The sequence below is a fragment of the Gopherus flavomarginatus genome, chromosome 3 (genome assembly GCF_025201925.1).
Source record: "Gopherus flavomarginatus isolate rGopFla2 chromosome 3, rGopFla2.mat.asm, whole genome shotgun sequence".
Classification (NCBI taxonomy): Eukaryota; Metazoa; Chordata; order Testudines; family Testudinidae; genus Gopherus; species Gopherus flavomarginatus.
In genome coordinates this window covers 16,295,554-16,319,195 of record NC_066619.1, presented here as the reverse complement: position 1 = coordinate 16,319,195, position 23,642 = coordinate 16,295,554, and the positions used below count along the sequence as shown (strand labels likewise).

General features: G+C 45.5%; 1 protein-coding gene across 2 annotated transcripts in view; it reads left to right on the top strand.

Annotated features, from left to right (window-relative positions):
• RPL17 (ribosomal protein L17) overlaps window positions 1-23,642 on the top strand; it is a 347,358-nt gene that overhangs the window by 317,283 nt on the left and 6,433 nt on the right. The gene's annotated exons all lie outside the window — the stretch shown is intronic.

The following is a 23,642-nucleotide window of genomic DNA, read 5'->3' as shown; positions in this document are numbered from 1 at the left end:
ATGCTAGTGTAGACAAAGCTTTGAGGGGGAAATGTATGAGTGGAGTAAAGGAAAGGAACCCAGGAAATTCTGCATAATTGGCAGGTGGCCCTAATGGCATTGTCTCCTTTTACTCACACGTACACAGTAGATTCATGACCAAAGAGCAGAATGTAGAGATGGAAAAAGTGTATAAGATCCTTCATACCAGTGGTTCTCATCCAGGGGTATGGAGAAGTCTTCCAAGGGGTACATCAGCTTATCTAGGTATTTGCCTAGTTTTATAACCGGCTATATAAAAAGCACTAGTGAAGTCAATACAAACTAAAATTTCATATAGACAAATGAGAAAGTAAGCAATTTTTCAGTAATAGCGTGCTGTGACACTTTTCTATTTTTATGTCTGATATTGTAAGCAAATAGTTTTTAAGTGAGGTGAGACATATCAGACTCCTGAAGGTTGAGAACCACTGCTTCAGACCATTTCCACTGCCAATGCAGGATTGTTCCCTGCTTAACATTTTCAAATGATTTCCATAGTCAACACCTGCCTACCTCCAGCCAGTTAACCTTCCTGGCTCTAGCTTTGATTACTTCCAGCAACTGGGATTCTACCACGTTTTCCACAGGGCTGGCCCACAGTCTAAGTCACCGTTGGAATCTCACCACCATTGAAATTAGGTCAGGCTTTTCCATTAGGTCACCTAGTTACCTATCAGGGCAGGATCATTCCCTACAGCTCCCATTCTTATGACTTGTCCAGTTCAGTTTTACATGTCTCAGGCAATAGGACTTCCACTCTGGATCCTTTCACTAGCTCCGGACTTGTCTGCACTGAGGATTTGCCCTGGTCACAGCCATTGGTAGCTGGTCACCAGCATACCTCTAGAAATCCGTATTTGCACTGATGTGTGTGGTTTGCCCCAGTTTCAAGCAGGGTTAAGCTGCACTAGTGTCAATCATGACATTGGCTATATATACTAGCAGTTTGCACAGAGGCAGATACACTAGCAGCTGTGGCTGGAAATCCCAACGTAAACGAGGCCTCAGTTCCATCCCATTTATTTCAAAGCCATTCCTCTGTGAACCACCCCAAACACATTTCTTCTCTCCTTCCCTTCACACCTATAGTGATTCCTTTCAAACACTGAATGGCTATGAGGACAACGCTTCAGTTCCTTCATGTTCTTTGATAAACAAGTCCTTTTGCTTACAGAATAAGCTAATCGCCTGGAGGTTTGGTGAAGCCAGGCCACAATCTTCCATGGCATTGTCCTCTCTTGAAGGCCCAGTTTGATCTCTGCCAAGCTGTCTTTGCTAAAGGTAACTCCCCCCTCCGCATATTTCTCCTAATCTGTTTGTTATGCAGCATCATTCAGGTTCAATATCCCCACTGATATTTAGATGCAGTAAAAGTGATCAAGGACGATAAATTGCAGCTAGATGGACAGCTAAACTGTCTGGCCACTAAGTGTTCTGTTAGCCTCAAATTTACTTTACCACAGCACATAATCCTTAAATGAATGCCTCTAACTGTCAATAGATATTTTCAACAGACCTTGCCAGGGATCTGAAAACCTGCAACGGGCCTCCACTAAATCCCCAGCATCTGTTCGCATGTTCTTATCAAGCACATGCTCCCCTGGTGCAGTGTTCAGGCCCACTGTAGCCCTAAGAGCTGCAGTCTAAAGAGTAAATCCATGCATTCCTGGAAAATGTTACGTTATTCATGTTGTCAGACAGTGAGGAGAGTTACAGGGTATACCTGCCTCCAGGCATCTCTGTCAGCAGTGAAATTTTCAGAATGGTTTGAACTGAATCCACCCGCTCTCCCCAGGGGCAGGTCCCTATTCTGTGGTGGGCTGACCCTTAACCAAAGAGATGCTCTTTGCCTGTGATCCCTCTCTGCTCCCGCTGGCCTTCTTAACCAGTGTCGGCCAAGCTAGATCCTTATTTTTAGTTGCTTTCTCCCTGAGACCTCTGACTTGCCTTAATGTTCAGATTGTTCTTGACTCACACAGTGTTCTTCCAGAGTGTCTCAGGTAAGAGTTTCCTCTTTCTAGCTACTGGGTTTCCAGATAGATATCTGCTTGCTATTGCTCCTCTCCAACACCTAGGGTGACCAGATGTCCCGATTTTATAGGGACAGTTCCATTTTTTGTGTCTTTTTCTTATATAGGCTCCTATTATTCCTCACCCTGTCCTGATTTTTCACATTTGCTGTTCGGTCACCCGACCAACACCTGTTCTTTGTCTCAAAGACCACGGGTACTGACTCGGTCCTTACAGTAGCCCTCACCCTTTGAAGGTGTGGGTGAGAGGAATGAATACTCAACGGTGTTTTTCCTGGCTTCTCTAGCTTCACTTTTCTCCTCATCCAGTAACAGGAACAAGATTTTTTTTTTAAAGAATAATATTTCTTCTCTTTCCCTGTTTTCTAAATGCACCAGCTGCCTTTCCCATCCCTGCCGAAATTCTGATACCTTGCTACTTATCTAAGTATGTTTATAGCTCCCTTGAACTAGACTGGACCTCTCACTCTCTTCCTCCAGATCTCTGGGGATGATTTGCCCAGTCCTTGAGGAGAGTGTGTGTGAGTGCCAAACTAACCTTTGGGTGGGGTAGAGTTTACTTCACTGCCCTTCTCCAGGGCCTAAAAAAACCCAACTCCCACAGAAAAGCACACAGAGACCCACAATTCATCACTGGGAATTTTCAGCAAGGATTGCACAGGATCAACCTCCCATAATCAAGTCCAAAAAGAACAAAATAAATTTACTTAATTATTAAATACCAACTTTATCAAATTGTGTAATGATAAAGAAACATCATAACTTAATTTCTGTAACATACCATGGATACTTTATAACCCACATATATTACCTTCAGCGATACATAAACATAAATAAAGAACACAATATTGAATCTAAACAGATCAGTCTGCACAGAAATACAGTGAGAAGTAACTGAGTTCCCAAAATTTTAGATTGAGTTCACCTGAGTCTCAGTTACAGTCTTTGATCACCAAAATCTATACAGGCTGCTGGTCAAAAGCACTGCAACAGTAACTTCCCTCCACTTGCTCGTAGAAATCTTCAGCTGGAATCCATGCAGACTCTTCCTCCTCCTCTGCTGAAATCACTCTCTTAGCTAGTTAGCTAACTAATTAGCCAATTACTCAGTTTAAATATACAGATTTTAAAAAAAAAACCTGTAACAAGAAAAATGCAAAACTGAGACTAGCAAAATATAAATGACTCTTTCCACATCATCACTTCTTAAATAAGAGAAGAATTGGTGAATCATACTAGTTGAGGCCATTTAACTAAAACGGTTTGGCTAAAAGCAAGCAACATTCGAAGTGTACAATTAAAATTAAATAAAATAAATTAGTTTTCCCTCCCAATTTCCTCTTTCCATAACTAACAGTGCCAGGGCTTCCCTGTTGGAGAGTTAACATCACTAAACTGCTGCAAAATGCTGCAGAGTTAGGGAAAACGGCCTGCTTTCTGCTCCTCTGGCTCAGCTTTTCCTAACTCATGCAGGGCACGTGGCCGTTTGTGCTCTCATGGAGTCTGAGTCCAGCTGCGGGGAAACTATTGAGCATACCCAGAACTGCCACACCCAATCCAGAAACTTCTGGGTGTGAAGTGCTAACTGTAGATCAGCCTAGCACAGTGGTTTTCAGTTTGTGCTCTGCAGACCCATGGAGTTCTGCAAATTATGTCTAAGGCATCCGTGAAAGGTGACTATGAAAATAGTTTCAGATCCCAGAAAAGGCATTCTGTTTTTTCTGATCAATCAAAAGTATGTGAATATCCCCTCCTACTGGTCAAAACCCAGAAGTGTTCTTATTATCATAGCAGCCCACAGTTTAGTGCCCTTTCCCACGCTGCATCAAAGGCCATACCCAGCACATGTTGAATTCTAGTTGAATTCTGTTCACTCAATTTTCAGTCTAAGGCTTCTATGGTAGGGGTCCATAGACTAGAGGTTGAAATTCCAAAGGGATCCACACCTCCATTTGAAATTTTCTGGAAATGGAAAATGTTGCTAGGCCAGTGGTTATCTATCAGCCATCACTCAGGGCAGGTCTACATTACAGCCAGGATTGACGCTCTGAGATCAATCCACTGGCGGTCAATTTAGTGGGTCTAGTGAATACCCGCCAAATTGACAGCAGATTGCTCTCCAGGCGACCCCTGTACTCTACCCCCAATGAGAAGACTAAGGTAAGTTGACGGGAGATTTTCTCCTGTCGACCCCCTACGGTGTAGACCCCACAGTAACTCGACCTAAGGTACGTCAACTCCAGCTACATTATTCACATATCTGGAGTTGCATAGCGTAGGTCGACTTACCACGGTAGTGTACACATAGCCTTAGACACTACTCATTCCCATTCCTCCTTCTCTATAGAGCTCTTAAAGAGATATCTACCATTAGGCACATGCGTTACACCAATGAACGTTCAGATTGAGGCTCAAAATAGACTGCAGTACATTGTTCAAATGAGCATCCACTTGCCCTGGTTCTGTGACTGTATATGTGGCTATCAGACATACCATTTGATGACGGGGTACATTTCTTAAGAGGATGACAAGAATTCCATGGAGTATGGAAAGGTGGAATTAAATAGAGATAGAGGATTTATAAAACTGCTATTCTTGTCTACATCCTTAGGTTTTGTAATAGGCTCAGACAGTCCACACTGAGCTCTGAGTGTGGGTAGTGAGAGTCTCTGCTACCCGGTGATGTCACCAAGAGCTGAAATCACAAAAGACCTGGGTTAAGTGGTGGAACATCGAACATGGCATTGCAGAAGGGGCAGTGAGTATCCGACAGCGGCAGCATGCCACCAGTGGCAGCAGAGAAAAGCAGCGGAGAGGCAGCAACAACCAGCCAGTTGCAGAGGCGCACAGCAACCACAGACATGGCTCTATGTCTCCCTCCCCTACTGGACCTTCCCCCCTGTGAACCCTGCATCTTCGCTAACCAAGGACTGCCAGTGACAAGTGGGATGCAGTGGAGGGAGACGGGAGTGATGTGTTAAAGGGACATTCATTCGTTGGATTTTCCCATTGCAAGGTGAGAGACTAGGCAAAGGGCACTGCCCAACGCACTGTGGGGTTGGGTTTTTGCTTATGGTGACAGACTTTTGAATGTGGTTGTGATGTTTTCTCAAACTAATGCTTGGTTCTTTTTCCTTGTATTAAAAGTTCTCTTTTGTTACCACAGACTCTGTGCTTGCAAGTGGGGAAATGTTGCCTCTTAGAGGTGCCCGTGGTGGGGTCAAGTGTTCCCAAATTACTGGGTGGGGGCTCAAACTGGTTCTATTTTTTATTGTTAAGAGGAACCCCTAGATTTTGAACCTAGCCCTTGTTGCTGGCAAAAGGGTTACATTGAATTGCTATACTCCCTGTCATGCATATTAGTGGATATGTGTTGATATTTTGAACTACAGATGAGCTTAACACGGTTTCTTCTATTTCAATAAGAGCAAGACAGAGAGGTATAAATTCAGCTTTTGGAAATACACAGTACAAGGCTGTACTACATACCAGCTCCTCTCTTAAATGACTATCTTGCTCTTCTGAATTCCAACTTTCCTTTGATATATATAAAATATGTCTTTAATTGGTAGGGTTGCAAAGAGAACCTCAGAAATATGAACCAAGGATAAATTAATGCAGAGACATCTACTGGAGTCTGCAGATTGCCTGGAACAATACCTCTGAGAGATATGAACTCTCCCATTCTTCTCAGTGAGGTCTTAACTCAGACATTAGTTTACAATGGTGACATTTTAAATTATTTCATTTCTCACGGATTTGCACAATTTGCTCCGACTCTCATTTTGTTGCCACAAGTAGGTGGTATTTAGGGGAATCCATCATTTCCCTCCCCACCACCAGTTAACATGGAGCCTGACAGAGCCCAGTATGGACACATTCAGCCTCACTGAAGATGAGCCAGTGACATTTCAGAGACTGTGCATTATCATATCTTAAGCATCTGCCTAACATACTGTGTGTGGCATCTCATGCTAACAACTCATTTGGGTGAAGCTTAGAAAAGCCTCACCACCTTTCTCCTCCCTGCAGCCTGACCCCTGGCTGTACAATCAAAAGTTAATATAAATAAATCTACACACTAACTGCGTGTGAAATGTGAAGAACCTCTTGTTATGTGCAGGAAGAAAAGGATCAGGATGGATCTGAAAATGGTACCCCAGCACAGAACTCTTGTTTGCACTTTGGCTATTTACCATTTATTGCTTAACTTTTATCCTCTTAATTACTCACTCCCTTTATCAGTCGCTTGTGTGTGAATAAAATATGGATATTATTAGAATGAGCAAGTTTACTATAAGGAACAGGGGTATGTATTGTATCAGAGGGGTAGCCGTGTTAGTCTGGATCTGTAAAAGCAGCAAAGAATTCTGTGGCATCTTATAGACTAACAGACATGCATCCGACGAAGTGGGTATTCACCCACGAAAGCTCATGCTCCCAAACATGTTAGTCTATAAGGTGCCACAGGATTCTTTGCTGCTTGGGGTATGTATTATTAATTATTTATTTGTGTTTCCTCGTTGAAGTGCTAGATGCTTGCTAGACATTCAGGAAGGCTCAGTCCATGCCCCAAGAAGCTCACAGACTAAGGACAGGCAGGCAGACAAGTAGTTAGCGGTCAGGGTATGGGAGCAATGAAAAGAATTTTCTATACAAATCAGTTACAGGCAGCAAGCAGAAGTGGGTTCTTAAGAAGTTAAAAGCAGGAGAGAATAGGGGCCTGGTGGATGAGTTCAGAGAAATCATAGCGTTCAATAACCAGAGGCCCGCTGGGTCACCTTGTGCATGGCACTTCACTTCCTTGTGTCTGTTTCCACATTTGTAAACCGAGGATAATGATACTGACCTCCTTTGTAAAGCACTTTGAAATCTACTGATGAAAAGTGCTATTTGAGAGCTAGGTACTATTGTTATTTATTATTCTAATAATTATTCTAATGTTATTTATTATTCTAATGTCATGTGGAAGGAAGCATAGTTGGACTATAAGGTGGATAGAAAGCAGGTTAGATTGTCGGGCTCAATAGGTAGTGATCAACGGCTTGATGTCTAGCTGGCAGCTGGTATCAAGCAGAGTGCCCCAGGGGACGATTCTGAAACCAGTTTTGTTCAACATCTTTATTAATCATCTGGATGATGGGATTAATTGCACCGTCAGCAAGTTTGCAGATGACACTAAAATGCGGTGAGAAGTAGATATGCTGGAGGGTAGGGATAGGGTCCAGAGTGACCTAGACAAATTGGAGGATTGGGCCGAAAGAAATCTGATGAGGTTCAACAAGGACAAGTGCAGAATCCTGCTCTTAGGATGGAGCATTGCCAGCAGATTGAGGGAAGTGATTACTCCCCTCTATTCGGCACTGCTGAGGCCACAGCTGGAGTATTGCGTCCAATTTTGGTCCCCTCACTACAAAAGGGATGTGGACAAATTGGAGAGAGCCCAGCGGAGAGCAACGAAAATGATTAGTGGGCTGGGGCACATGACTTATGAGGAGAGGCTGAGGGAACTGGGGTTATTTAGTCTGCAGAAGAGAAGAATGAGGTGGATTTGATAGCAGCCTTCAACTACCTGAAGGTAGGTTCCAAAGAGGATGGAGCTAGGCTGTTCTCCATGGTGGCAGATGACAGAACAAGGAGCAATGGTCTCAAGTTGCAATGCGGGAGGTCTAGGTTAGATATTAGGAAACACTATTTGACGAGGAGGGTGGTGAAGCACTATTTCATGAGGAGGTGGTGGATCTTCATCCTTAGAGATTTTTAAGGCCCGGCTTGACAAAGCCCAACTCCACCAGAGTGGTCCTTTGGGGCCATCTGCCTGTCCCAAGTCAGGATAAAGGAGGAGGGTTGGGTATGGGGCTAGCAACTCCACCTCATAAAAAATCAACCTGCTACAGAAACGCCAACAATAGAGACAACAGAGACTTTTACCCTGGAAAAAGAACGGTCTTCAACTCGAAGATGCATGACGCTGGGTGGTAAAAGCCATGAGGAAGCCACTAAGCCGATTACCCTTCTTGCAACCAGGAGGATTACCATAGGCACATGGAACGTGAGGACCATGTACGAGTCAGGAAAGACGGCGCAGGTTGCAGCAGAGATGAGGAGCAACAACCTGACCCTATTAGGCATTAGCGAGACAAGATGGACGCAAGTGGGACAGAGACGACTGTTGACAGGAGAGCTGTTGCTGTATTCAGGACATGAAGAGAGCAACGCACCCCACACACAGTGAGTAGGCTTCATGTTGTCCAAGCAGGCACAGAGAGCACTGATAGGTTGGGAGGCACATGGTCCCAGGATCATCACAGCATCCTTCAGAACTAAAATGAAGAGGATTAAGATGAATGTTGTTCAGTGCTATGCTCCAACTAATGACAGCGAAGAGGGGGACAAAGATTATTTTTACAACAGACTCCAAAAAATATTAGAGATTCTCCCAGACAAAGACATCATCATCCTTATGGGAGACTTTAATGCCAAAATTGGACCTGACAACACAGGATACGAACAAGTCATGGGGACCCACGCTCTGGGAGAGATGAGTGAGAATGGAGAGAGATTTGTGGATCTGTGTGCACTTAACAACCTGGTCATAAGAGGTAGCATCTTTCCTCACAAGCGGATTCACAAGAGTACCTGGGTATCACCAGCAGGCATGACAGAAAATCAGATCGATCATGTCTGCATTAGCAAGAAGTTCAGAAGATCCTTGCAGGACATTAGAGTTAGAAGAGGAGCAGACGCGGCGTCCGACCATCACTTAGTGGTGGCCAGATTGAAGCTGAAGCTGAAAAAGAACTGGATAGACGCGTCAGACAGAAGAGTGAAGTACAACGTCAGCCTTCTGAAGGACCATAAGACCAAGGAAGATTTTGGACTGACGCTGAAGAATAAGTTTTCAGTATTACAGGATCGGTCTGAGGAAGAGGAAGACAGTGTACTAAACAGATGGCAGAAAGTGAGAGAGACACTTAGGTCAGTATGCCAGGAAGTGCTTGGAATTAAGAAACACCAGCAGAAAGAGTGGATCACAACAGAGACCTTGAAGAAGAAGGCAGCAGTCAATAACAGCAGGACTAGAGCAGCAAAGGCCAAAGCTCAAAAAGAGTGTGCTGAAGCCCATAGAGCAGTGAAGAGGAATATCAGGAAGGACAAGAGAGAGTATGTGGATGAACTGGCAGCAGAAGCAGAGCAGGCAGCATACAGCGGTAATATGAAACAGCTGTATGATACTACCAAGCGACTGTCTGGAAAGTTCAGCAAGCCAGAACGTCCCTTTAAAGACAAGCAGGGAAAATCTATAACAGGAATAGAACAACAGATGAACAGATGGGCGGAGCACTTTGAGGAACTCCTGAACAGAGCAGCACCACCAAATCCACCAGATATCAACCCAGTCAACGAGGACCTCCCAATTAATTGTGATAAACCAACCAGAGATGAGATCAGAAAAGCCATCACCATGATGAAGAATAGGAAGGCTGCTGGACCTGATGACATCCCAGCAGAGGCCCTGAAAGCAGACCTGGATGCTTCAGTGGAAATGATGTACCCCCTCTTTGAGAAGATATGGGAAGAAGAAGTGATTCCGGTAGACTGGAAAGAGGGATATCTCATCAAAATCCCCAAGAAAGGAGATCTTAGCAACTGTGCCAATTATAGAGGAATCACACTCCTGTTGGTGCCAGGGAAGGTCTTCAACCGAGTCCTCTTAGAGAGAATGAAGGATGCCGTCGATCCACAGCTACGAGATGAACAGGCAGGTTTCTGGCAGAATAGATCATGCATGGACCAGATACCAACGCTTCGCATCATAGTCGAGCAGTCTATGGAGTGGAACTCCTCGTTGTACATCAACTTTATTGATTATGAGAAAGCGTTCGATAGTGTGGATCGAGAGACCCTCTGGAAGCTCCTTCGGCACTACGGCATCCCAGCAAAGGTGGTCAACCTGATCAAGAACTCATATGACGGTATACACTGTAGAGTGATCCATGGAGGGCAGCTTACTAACAGCTTCCAGGAGCAAACTGTAGTCAGGCAAGGATGCTTGTTGTCACCACTTCTCTTTCTCCTCGTCATCGATTGGATTATGAAGACATCCACTTACGAGCATAGGAACGGAATCCAGTGGACATTGTGGACCCAGCTTGATGACCTGAACTTTGCTGACGACCTTGCACTCCTTTCGCACAGTAAACAGCAGATGCAAGAGAAGACCAATGTAGTGGCAGCCACGTCATCACAGGTTGGCCTCAACATTCACAAGGACAAGACCAAGATCCTTAGGATTAACTCCATCAGCAATGACCCAGTCACACTGAATGGAAGCCCCCTGGAAGAAGTGCAGTCCTTCACCTACCTAGGTAGCATCATCGACCAGCAGGGTGGCACAGAAGCAGACATCAAAGTAAGGATTGGTAAGGCAAAAGCAGCCTTCTTACAGCTCAAGAACATCTGGAGCTCCAGAGAGCTGTCTTTGGCAATAAAAATTCGACTGTTCAACTCCAATGTGAAATCAGTCCTACTGTATGGAGCTGAAACCTGGAGGACAACCAAAACAACCATCAGGAAGATCCAGACCTTCATTAATAGCTGCCTCAGAAGGATTCTCCAGATCCGCTGGCCAGACACCATCAGTAACATCCACCTCTTGGAGAGGACCTGTCAACTCCCAGCAGAGGAAGAAATCAGAAGGAGAAGGTGGGGTTGGATAGGACATACACTACGTAAGCAGCCAACTAACATCACCAGACAGGCACTGCGGTGGGACCCCCAAGGCAAGCGGAAAAGAGGCCATCCAAGAAACACCTGGCGATGCGACCTTCAGGCTGATAGCAAAAAAATGGGCTATACCTGGAACCAGCTAGAGCGAATGGCCCAGGATAGAGGACTCTGGAGATCTGTGGTTGGTGGCCTATACCCCGATTGGGGTGACGGGCATGAGTGAGTGAGTGAGTGGACAAAGCCCTGGCTGGGATGATTTAGTTGGGGTTGGCTTTGAGCAGGAGATTGGACTAGATGACTTCCTGAGGTCCCTTTCCAACCCTGATATTCTATGATTGCCTATATTTCCATGCTTGTCTGTCTGTCTTTCAAGCAGAGCGGAGGGGCTGGAGAGGGAGAAGGAGGGAACGATGTGAAAGTCATCCAAGGAGGACAAGTTAACAAGGATAGATGACTTTGAAGGAGGTGACTCGTAGTTTATATTTCATGCATCAGCAGATAGGGAGCCAGCTGTGGCTGGGATTCAAAAAGTGGAGTGACATGATTAAATCCATAAGCAAATAAAATAACTTTAAAGCTGCATTTTATGTGGACTGCAGTGTGTGTGTTTTAGAGAAAAGAATGTGGCAGCAGTCAGGGCAGGCTCCAATGAGGGCCCAGACAAGGGATTTGGCTGTGGGAATGGAAAAAAACCACACATCTTGGAGATGTTGCAGAGGAAGAAATCGCTGAACTTGGACCTCCAGCTGCCAGCCTGAATGACAGGAAGAAAGGGTAATGTCCACAATGATGAAGAAGAGGGGATGTGGAGAAGGTTTGAGAGGGAAGGTCAGGAGTTTGGTTATGTGCATGCTCAGTTTAATCTGACAGTAAGTGGAAACCACTGAGCCGGAGAGTGAATGACTCCATAGCCCACTGGTTAGGGAGGTGAGAGACCCTGGGTCCAGTCACTCTGCTCCAACCACTCTTTCATTATTGTTTCACAGTGGAACAGCTTCAACAGGAGAGAATGAGGAAGTCCCACATCAGAATATCCCATGGATTAGTGATCAGAGTACTGTCTTTAAAATCCTTTCTCTCCTTCTGGCAGAGAGGGGAATTGAACCTGGGTCTCCCATCTCCCAGGTGAGTGTTCTAACCAGGGGATAAAAGTTATAAGGCTGGCACTGGTGGCATCACCAGTGGGTGTGGAGCAAGGCAGGCAGCTAACTCATTCCAGAAAGAAGTGGCTCAGGCATCTAAACTGCCTGACTCCAGGCCTGGGTTCCAGGGCTGCCTTGGGGGACAAGTGGGGCAATTTACCTCAGGTCCTGGGTCTTGCAGTGCCCCCCCCCCAAGAATATAGCATTCTATAGTATTACAACTTTTTTTTATGGAAGGGGCCCCCAAAATTGCTTTGCCAGGTTCTCATTTGTGGATTGCTAAGCACAGATGCCTGACTCAGGCATCTCCATGAGAGGGGCTGGGCAGGAGCAGGGCTCAGCACATAACCTCGTTGGCTGGCTTAGGTGGCTCCCTGCTTTGTGTGCTGGCTTTTGTGGACCACATTCTAAGGTGCCTATCACTGCCATTCATTGTACATGGAGCCTCATCTCTTAGCTCAGGCTTTGTGGCTTGCACTGGTGTTTCTGTGATTTTTCTAGACACCTAAAACGTAGGCTCAGCATTGCAACTCCTAAGGCCCCTTGTGGTTATAGGCCCATGTAAGTCCCTGATATGTAACTTCTATCTACAGCTCTCAAATTGCATTATAGCCTTAATTAAGTAAATTTTCCAGCATTCCTAGACATTAGCATTGTTCACATTTTACAGAAGAGGAAATTGAGACACTGGGAGATCCAGGTTACATTTTCAAAAGTTGCTTCTGATCTTTGAATGACTCTCTCACATTTTTCAGAGCTCAACATAAGACACTTAAAGGCAGATTTTCAGAGGAGCGGAATACCTCTTTTTTGGTAGTTTTTGTTTGCTTATCTATAGGTATGTCCTGTTTACAAAGAACTGTGATTCCAGATATCTTGACAACAAGCCATTAAGACCTGCCTACAGCAATCTTGCCTGGAACTACCATCACCTTGATCCAACTGTTAGATATGTGTACAGCTCTTTTGTACCAAACATGTATACATGATTTACAATTTAATACCCTGAGTCACAGAAGTCTAGTTATAAATCCTCATTTGACATAACTTATGTGACCTGCAAAGTCATTTAGGCTGGAATTTAACAAATGCCCACTACTTTGGGAGCCTCCATTTTAGAAAGTCCATCTAGGACCTTCCTGTCAAAGGTGTAGAGCAACCTGAGCTCCAGTTGAAGCTGATGGATGATGGAGGTGCTCAATACCTCTGAGGTCTGGATAACAGGTATTTCAAACTGGACCCCCAAATATTTAAGTGCCAAAAGTTAGTGGAAATTTCTGAAAATATGGGCTGCTGCTTCTCTCTGCCTCAATTTTCTCATCCATAGAATGGGGATGATAATAATTCCCCACTGTGAGGATTAATTCATCAGCACTTGCAAATTACTTTGAGATCCTGCAGAGAGACTGTGCTTAGATGCCAGGGTACAAGGCACCTTATAAAGATAGGTGGATGAAATGCACTCTAGAAGTCCACATCATCACTATTAACATACAGCCATTCACCTTTCTCTTCTTTTATTCTGAAGCTTTTAATTTATTTAATATCACCTGCAGTTTATAAAAGAAATTATTCTCGAAAAATTATTATCCTTGCTCCATCTCTCAGATTGGTTTATTTTATCCTGTTGAAACACTTTCCCGTTCTGTTTTTATTCTCATCCTAATCTGCCACCTAGCTGCTGCTCTCTGATTTGCTCCCTATTCTTTTTTCATGCTTAAAATTTAGTTGTTTCCTACTGAAACTAGAAGTGGTCTTGAGCCAGTAGTTAATAAAACTAGTTTGAATGTGGCATTGCTACAATAACCAGGCATATGCAAACAAAACACAAGGCACCGTTCATGTCTTCAACATGTAACTGGGAATCTATCATGGTTATTTCTGATTTCATGCATTAAGAAGTTTGGCACACAAGTGTGTTGCACGCTGAGATGTAAACAGCTGGCATGTCTTAATTGGCCTGTAGGGTTTAAGTATTCCTTGTAGTTAGGGAAGACATCTCTTTCTAATTACAAACAAGTCTGTCAGGAGTCTCCACACAAGCTAAGACTTCTCCAAAATACTGTTATTGCAAGATAGCTCCTGATTTTCATACATATATTCCTTTATACATGGTATCTATGTGTACACCAGGCATGTTGCTTCCTGAAAGTCAGGTAGGCTGTTCCAAATTATTCACATTCAGTGTTCATCTCACCAAAATTACTGGGGCAAATTTGTTTTAAATTGAAACAAGTCTGTGTGTTCTGTCATCTACTGTGTTTTATTTATATATAGGGTCACAGCCTAAACTTTAGACCTACATACTGTTATGTAGCACTCCAGTATCTAGTAAACTTTACTTGCACTTTTTGTTCCATGGTATAAAATGATTTACATAAAAGTCACAGTGGTGCAGTATACAGCTATTGTCCCACAGTCTGCAGAACACACCAGTCTAACCTGCAAATGATATGTAGATCAGTAATTCTCCACTACGGGTCTGGGGCCCCCTATGGAGCCTCAAGCAGGTTTCAGGGGGGGCCTCTAAGCAGGACCAGCATTAGACTTGCTGGGGCCCAGGGCAGAAAGCTAAAGCCCCACCACCTGGGGCTGAAGCCCAGGTCCCTGAGCCCCGCCACCCGGGGCTGATGCTGAAGCCTTAGCAAAGTCACTTCGTGGGGGCCCCTGTGGCATGGGGCCCCAGGCAATTGCCCTGCTTGCTACCCCCTAATGCTATCCCTGGCTTTTATATGCAGAAAACCAGGTATTGTGGCACAGGTGTGCTGTGGAGTTTTTATAGCATGTTGGGGGGACCTCTGGCCTGGTCCACACTACAGCGTTAAATCAATTTAAACTGCGTTAAATCGATTTAACGCTGTACCCGTCCACACTACAAGGCACTTTAAATTGATTTTAAGGGCTCTTAAAATCGATTTCTGTACTCCTCCCCAACGAGAGGAGTAACCCTAAAATCGATATTACTATATCGATTTAGGGTTAGTGTGGATGGAAATCAAAGTTATTGGTCTCATTCTTTTACTGAGCTACCCGGAGTGCACCGCTCCGGAAATCGATGGTAGCCTAGGACCATGGACGCACACCACCGAATTAATGTGCCCTAGTGTGGACGCGTAAAATCGATTTTTTAAAACCAGTTTTATAAAACCGGTTTTAATAATTTCGATTTTATGCTGTAGTGTAGATGTGGCCTCTGAAAGAAAAAGATTGGAACCTCTGATGTATAGTTAGTTGATTTTATAGGGCTACTAACCAGCTCCACCTAGTGGCATCTGTGCTTTATTTTTCTTTTTTCAAGTTTTTCATTTGCAGTGTGGATGATCTGCTTTGGATCAAGGACATGGTATGGCCATTAATGAAGGGAAGGAAAGCAAAGACCACAAGTTCTGTTACTTTGGTATATTTCCTTTCATATACTTTCTCCTGTATGTTGGGAGTTAAAAGGCATATTTAGGGCTGACAGAAGCCTGCTGTGGCTCTGAGGAGTTTGTTCTGATAACATTTAATAGAATAAGCATAAGTAGAGCTGTGCATGTGTAAGAAATTGCAGAGTAATCATGTTTATGAGAAAAAGAAAAGATAAAGTAACTAAAAAGCTAGAAAAGACTGGTTTGAACTAACACTAAACCTGAACTGATAGGGGAGAAGAGTTAATGTGGAAAGGAGATACTAATATATATGTATAAGAAAAGATAACAAAGACATAAATAAGTCTGTGTAACAAAGAAAGCTTGAAGCTGTATTGTCTGGTGCTAGAATCGACTATGATGAGATTGTCCCATTGAGTTCCCACTTGTGGGTAATTGATCACTGCCTGCTAAGTGTTTTGCCTTAATAAAGATTTGTTCCACCTATCTGCTAAGTGAGCGCTCTTTTCCCCATGTGGAACGTCCCCTCTGTCCTCCGAACCGCACTCCCCGCCAACACTCACCATGCTTTGGGTGTTCACGGAGATGTGTGCTTAGCAAGCAAGCAAGGGTCAGTGAGAAAGTGATTACGTTACAAAAGGTGTATTTTACTGAAATGTTTCAGTGCTGTGCATGAATTTAACAATCATGCTTCTGTGCATTGTTCCTTGTGCTTCAGCAGATGCGGCCTTCAGGAACACCCTCACACACACCAGCTGAGCATCCCCGCCAGAGAAGAAAGTGCCCAAGATGGAGCAGTGAAGACATGTTCCGGGAGATACTGCACTTCTCCAATGCAGAGAAAAGGGAATGCAAGGAGTGGAAGGAAGTCAAAGGGCAGGACAGAAAAGAAAATAAGGAGTTCTTTAAGGATGCTACTGAGCGCATGATTAAAGCAATGGAGGAGCATACGCAGATGCTGAAGTCCCTAATAATGCTGCAGACTAAGCAGATCTGTGCCCGCACTCCCCTGCAGCACATTCAGAACTCTTTTCCATGCCCCACCAAAACTCCGCCCGCTCAGTCTTTCTGCTTTCTGGGACTTCTCGGTTTCCCTTTCACTGCACCCCCTCGGACAACTTTCAAAATGATAGCTGGACCTACACATAGCTCTGAAAGTGTGCCCTTCCCTGGTGCCTCCTTTCCCACCAAGTATCTTTGTGTGTGTGAGTTGTTTCTTGTGCAACAAAAGCAAAGTTTTTGAATGGTAACTCATCTTTATTTGTTTCCTACAAATTGAGATAGCAGCCACTACCAATACATACACAAGAAGTTTAATCATCTAATTACTGGAATGTAAGGCCCCAAATTTCACCACTGCTTTCTAGGAAAACTACATGTAATGTAACATTGCAGCCCCAATCACAGAGATATACGTTACTGGTTCTCATTTTCAAAGTGTTGCCTCAAAGCTTCCCTGAATCGAATTGCCCTTCTTTGGGTCCCTCTGATAGCCCTGGTATCGGACTTCTCAAAATAAGCAACCAAGCTGTCTGCCTCAATACTATACTGAGCAAACCTTTCACCCTTAGCATCACAGAGATTATGCCACGTACAGCACGCGGCTATGACCATGGGAATATTATCCTTATAGAGGTCTAACCTGCCATAAAGGCCTTGCCAGCACGCCTTTAATCTGTCAAAGGCACATTCCACTGTCATCCGGCACCTACTCAGCCTGTTGTTGAACCGCTCCTTACTGCTGTCCAGGTTTCCTGTATAAGGTTTCATGAGCCACCGCTGTAAGGGTATGCCAGGTCTCCCAGGATCACTATGGGCATTTCAACATCCCCCACTGTAATCTTCTGGTTTGGAAATAAAGTCCTCACTTTTAGATTTCTATACAGGCCAGTGTTCCTGAACAGGGCTGGCTCCAGCTTTTATGCCGTCCCAAGCGGCGAAGCAAAAAAAAATAAAAATAAAATAAAGCCGCGGCACTTCATTCTTTGGCAGCAATTTGGCAGTGGGTCCTTCCCTCCAAGAGGGACTGAGAAACCTGCTGCCAAATTGCTGCCGAAGACCCAGACTTGCCGCCCCTTTCCATTGGCCGCCCCAAGCACCTGCTTCCTTCGCTGGTGCCTGGAGCCGGTCCTGTTCCTGCAGATGCATGCCTCATGCACCATCCTGGACCACACTGCGTTGATGTCGGTGAAATTCCCACAGTCATCCACAAGCACCTGCAACACCATGAAGAAGTATCCCTTCCTATTGATGTACTCCATTGCTAGGTAGTCTGGTGCCAAAATTGGAATGTGTGTGCCATCTATTGTCCCTCTCACCATGAGAGGCATAAAATTAATTACATAAATTAATTACACGGGGGTCTATGCAGAGGAACAAGGCAGTGACCATGCATGAGGGGAGAAATGTCACCCTAGTGTTATGATTCCCAGGTTATCATGAAGGAAAGCCTACAGTGTTCTGGTATAGACTGGACCACAGCCAAGGTCGGGGATCCTGCAGCACAAGCAGCTCTCAGGAGCAGGGACTTGGACTAGGGGACCTAGAGAGACCAGTGGGTTTTAAATGGGACGGTAGTGGCTAACCTAACCATTCATAGCATACAGTTAACACATGCGGGAAGTATTTTATTCCCAATAATTTATTTAAACAGATCACTGACCTGCTGCCCACGTACCATGCCAGGAAAGTGATTGAGACTTTGACCTTCTCTCCGAATGTAATTAAGGACTGGCAGAGTACCACAACCGCTCCTGAGCATACTGGAGTTACAATGCCTCCTATGCCAGAATTAAAGCAAAATGATGAACCATGCCCACAAATGGAAGCAGGATCTGAAAATGACTTAGTGATAAATCATGAATATCAAATGATGTATAATAATGTACAGTATCAACTGATACTGTAGAATTTAATCAATTTGGCATTACTACAGCAGCTCTGTCATGCAAAATATGTGCCCTTCTATATGCAAGTGATAGCAAAAGTGGTGCAAAATTGGAGGTGGTGGTGGGGTGGAATTGAAGGAAATTTGATCGCCTGAGAAGGGAAAGAGTCAAGGGAAGAGAGATAAGAGATATATGAACAGTACTAGGAGATAGGGCAGTGGTCGCCAAACTTTTCAGGGTCACAGTCCCCTGTACCACTGTCTGCATTCCCCCCACACTGGAGCTGGGGCCAGGCTCCCAAGGTGTGTGTGGGGGATGCGAACAGGGGTAAGTGGGCCACGGCTGGGGCCACAGCTGGAGGTGGATCTGCGGCTGGGAACACAAATGCAGTTAGGGGTGGAGGTTGGGGGTGGGGCCAGGGGCAGGGCTGGGAGCCAGGGCTGCTGCTGGGGGCGGAGCCAGAGCAGAGTTGGGAACAAAGGGGAGCTAGGTGGCATTCCTTCCCCACTCCCTATGGGGGTTGGATGGCATTCCCTCCCCTCTGTGGGGGCTGACCTGGGCCTTGCTATAGCCCTCTGTATGTTCCTTTGGGCTCTCCTAGCTCGGTGCACCCCACAGTTTGGGGACCTCTGAGCTAGGGGGTTGGAAACATCAACATGGATATCACAGTATTGTGGGAGGAAAATCAGAAAATGAAAGTTCAGTTACAATACCTGTTAACCAAGTTAAACAAACAACACAATGAGGATATAAGGGAGGACTGAAAGGCTAACAAGACAGCTGTTTAGGGAAGTGGAAACAGCAATCAGTGAAATGGGAAAAATCATAAACCATCCTAATATATCAAAGGCAGTTACTGTTTATGGTATGGCAGCTGCTTAATAGAGTAACTCCTCACTTAACGTTGTAGTTATGTTCCTGAAAAATGTGACTTTTAAGCGAAATGAAGTTAAGCTAATCCAATTTCTCCATAAGAATTAATGTAAATGAGGGGGTTAGGTTCCAGGGAAATTTTTTCACCAGACAAAAGACTATATATATATACACATATGCACACACACAGAGTATGAGTTTTAAACAAACAATTTAATAGTGGGACACAGTGAGATGATTGTGAAACTTAGTTGAGGTGGAGGAGTCAGAGGGTGGGATATTTCCCTTACTGCTAAAGGATGAACAAGCAACTGGCTGAGCCCTCAAGGATTAACTCTCTACAAGGCAGCAGGAATGGAGGAATGCATTTCCCATTTAAGTACACTGCCTTTTTAATTAGATCAGCTTGCTGAGACTGCAGCTGCTGCAAGCTCCCTCCATCCTGAGTCCTAGTGTGTCTCCCCTGCTCTATGGAAGATGGGGTAAGCAGGGTACAGGAGCAGGGGGGATGGTGACAACCCTGATATTAGCCCCCCTCTTCCTTCTCTTTCCTCCCCCACACAGCAAGCAGGAATCTCGGGGAGCAGCTCCAAGGCAGAAGGCAGGAGCAGCACATGGCAGTGTGGGGAGAAAGCTACAATTGCTAGTCTGCTGGGCAGTTGCTGCACAGGAAACTTAGGGGAGAGGGGAGCTGATGGAGGGCTTCTGGTCCACCCAGGGCCAGTGCAAGGATGTTTTGTGCCCTAGGCGAAACTTCTACCTTGCGCCCATCCCCCTCCATGCCCCCCCCCCGAGGCATTAAAAGAATTTGTTCTGATAACGTTTAACAGTGCAGGCATAAGTAGAGCTGCATATTTGTAAGAAATTGCAAAGTAATCATGTTTGTGAGAAAAAGAAAGGTAAAGTAACTAAAAAGCTAGAAAAGACTGCTCTGAACTAACAGTAAACCTGTACTGACGGGGAGGAGAGTTAGTCTCTCATTTCCAGGTTAATATATATGTATAAAAAGATAGCAAAAAGTTATAAATAAGTGTGTGTAATGAAGGTAGGTTGAAGCTCTATTGTCGGATGCTGAAGGCTACTGTGATGAGATCATACTGATGAGCTTCCCAAGTGTGCATAATTGATCACTATTTACTGAGTCACATGCGTCTGACAAACGAAAGCTTATGCTCCCATATGTCTGTTAGTCTATAAGATGCTGCAGGACTCTTTGTTGCTATTTGCTGAGTGTTTTGCCTTAATAAAGATTTGTTAGACACATCTTCTGAGTAAGTGAATCTCAATCTCAATCTCCTTTCTCCTCTCTTTGCTGGACAAGACCATCATTACGGATGTGTCCCTACTAGGTTGAGGAGCCCCTAGGGACAGAGCCCTACAAATCTGTGGATATCTGTTTTATATCCAGATGCAGATATCTGCAGACCATGTTTGAGGATCGCGGATTGGATGTTGATACAAATTTTGTATCAGCGCAGGGCTCTACATATGGGCAACCACACTGCACAAGAAACGTTGATAATTTGAGAGGCCAGAACGCACATCAATATCCACAAATTACAGGTAGCAAGGAACACATGCGAGTCCTTTGTTCTGCTCATCTGCTCTCACCATATCCTGATAATGTCAGACAATACTGCAACAATGGTCTTCTACATCAACAAGCAGGGAGAAGCAAGATCAGCCTTCCAGTGTGCAGGAGCAGTCCATCTCTGAAATTGATTAATTCTAATCCTGTCTTCCACATTGCTTGCAACCGTTCCAAGCTTAATGTCATCTGCACATTTAGCCAAGACATTAATGAAAATATTGAATAATGCTGGACCCAGGACAGACCGCTCCAAGACTCCACTAGATATGTTCTCCCACTATGACAGTAAAGCATTAATTAGTATTTGTTGAGAAGTTGCAATCACTTATGCACTCATTTTATAGTAATTTAATCTATATCATATTTCTCTCGTTTCCTTTTGAGCATATCATGTGAAATTGTGTCAAAAGCCTTATTAACGTCCTAATATATCACATCTACTGCTTCACCTCATCCAGTATTCCAGTTATCCTGACTAAAAGAAAATTAGATGTACTGAACAAAGAACAGAATCCATTTTCCAAGGGATATACAATCTATGCATATGAATAGATACAATTAGTGACACCAAATTATCATGTATCAGAGGGGTAGCCGTGTTAGTCTGGAGCTGTAAAAAGTGACAAAGAGTCCTGTGGCACCTTATAGACTAACAGAAGTATTGGAGCTTAAGCTTTTGTGGGTGAATACTCACTTCCCCGAAATGGGTATTCACCCACGTAAGCTTATGCTCCAATACTTCTGTTAGTTTATAAGGTGCCACAGGACTCTTTGTCGCTTTTTACAAATTATCATGGGGAGTCTGAAAGTCATTTAATGACAGGGACAGTTTATGACCACATACCTACTTTCTGCAAGAGTGCCACAGAATTCTTGCAGTAGCCAGTTAGGATTTTTGTGATTGGTATATAATGTGGGGGGAGCTTTTTATTAATTGCTGTTGTTAATGAATTATTATTAAATTATTATATTTTATAGTCTGGTACTGCCCAGGGCCCTCAGTCCAGGATTCAGATAAATAACAAAAAATATCTGGGGTTTTAGTTCTGGCCCACTTGCCGTGGTTATACCTGGTACCCTCCACATCCCCAGAATTGGCTGCATTTCAGGCACTGTGGGATTCTTTGACATGAAAGACGTTACATAAATATATCAAGTATCAGAGGAGTAGCTGTGTTAGTCTGGATCTCTAAAAAGCGACAAAGAATCCTGTGGCACCTTATAGGCCAACAGAAGTATTGGAGCATAAGCTTTTGAGGGTGAATACCCACTTTGTCAGGCTTTTTACATAAATGTATATTAATTATAAGTTTGAATTCACACAATTTACAGTTTTGTCATTTTCTTAAAAGCTGGAGATCTCAATATTGGGGGAAAAACAACTCCTTTAGTTTTAATGTTTTGCAGCACACTTTGAATTACCCAAATACATGTTATTTGCAGACGGTCCCTTAGCGCCCTGCTCGTCTATCGCTCAGCTCAGCACCACCACAGCTCTCCCTAACTAAAATCCCATCCCAGCTCCTACACTCTCGCGAGACTTCGAGGTTTCACGAAATCTCCCAGCAGTCCTTGTTCTTTCTTTTTCCCGGTGCGGGCGGGCCCTGAGGTGAGTCTGTTATGGCTGCTGCGCTCGGCTGTCCCGGATCCGGTTTCAATCCGTCGCCCCTCGGCGCCATCCTGTCCTGGGAGTTCCGGAGCCGGCACCGGCGGGCGAGGGGACGGGCTCAGCCGCCTGTTGGCACCGATATTTCCGTGCCCGGGGGCCGCCACAGGGAGGACGAGGGAGGGGGAGCAAAATGGCGGACTCTGAGAGCCCCCGCAGGGAGGCTTCGAATGACCCGGATGTGCCAGCTCGAGTGAGGAGCTGGGATGGGGATGCGGACGCGGGGCGACAGAGTCCGTATGTCGGGGTCAGACTTCGCGATGAGGGGCTCGGACGTGGCGGTGAGCGGGGGACTGGGCTGGCTCACTGCAGCCGGGTGGGGGGGGAAGTTGGGGGACTGGGCTGGCTCACTGCAGCCGGGTGGGGGGGGGAGTTGGGGGACTGGGCTGGCTCACTGCAGCCGGGTGGGGGGGGGGGGGGAGTTGGGGGACTGGGCTGGCTCACTGCAGCCGGGTGGGGGGGGGGAGTTGGGGGACTGGGCTGGCTCACTGCAGCCGGGTGGGGGGGGGGAGTTGGGGGACTGGGCTGGCTCACTGCAGCCGGGTGGGGGGGGGAGTTGGGGGACTGGGCTGGCTCACTGCAGCCGGGTGGGGGGGGGGAGTTGGGGGACTGGGCTGGCTCACTGCAGCCGGGTGGGGGGGGGGAGTTGGGGGACTGGGCTGGCTCACTGCAGCCGGGTGGGGGGGGGGAGTTGGGGGACTGGGCTGGCTCACTGCAGCCGGGTGGGGGGGGGGAGTTGGGGGACTGGGCTGGCTCACTGCAGCCGGGTGGGGGGGGGGGAGTTGGGGGACTGGGCTGGCTCACTGCAGCCGGGTGGGGGGGGAGTTGGGGGACTGGGCTGGCTCACTGCAGCCGGGTGGGGGGGGGGAGTTGGGGGACTGGGCTGGCTCACTGCAGCCGGACGCGCTTTCTGTACGTGGCTCGCTAATCGCTGCCCCTGCCTCTCCCAGTAGAGCGTGGGTAAGAGCCCTAGTTACCGATGGGTTGAGCAGGGAAGAGAGGCTGTTACATGCCGAAAGGAACCCACTCGCTGCCTGGGCTATTTGCATGCTCGTTCTTCTGCCCGCGCTCATTGCTGTAGTATCTTTATTTAAATATTCTCTAATAAACTTTTAAATCTGAGCACCGGTGCCCTGTGCACTGGGGCTAAAATGTAAAAGCAATGGCTAGATTTCTCTCTGAAACTGTTTGGGATTAAGATGTTTTCGGTAACAAGAGTTATACTTATGAGTTCTCTCTGTGGGTGCATGTATGTATATATGGTTTATATAACGATTTTTCAGTATGGAATTCCAAAGAATGATTCTATGTAAAACACGCACGTACCTATTTG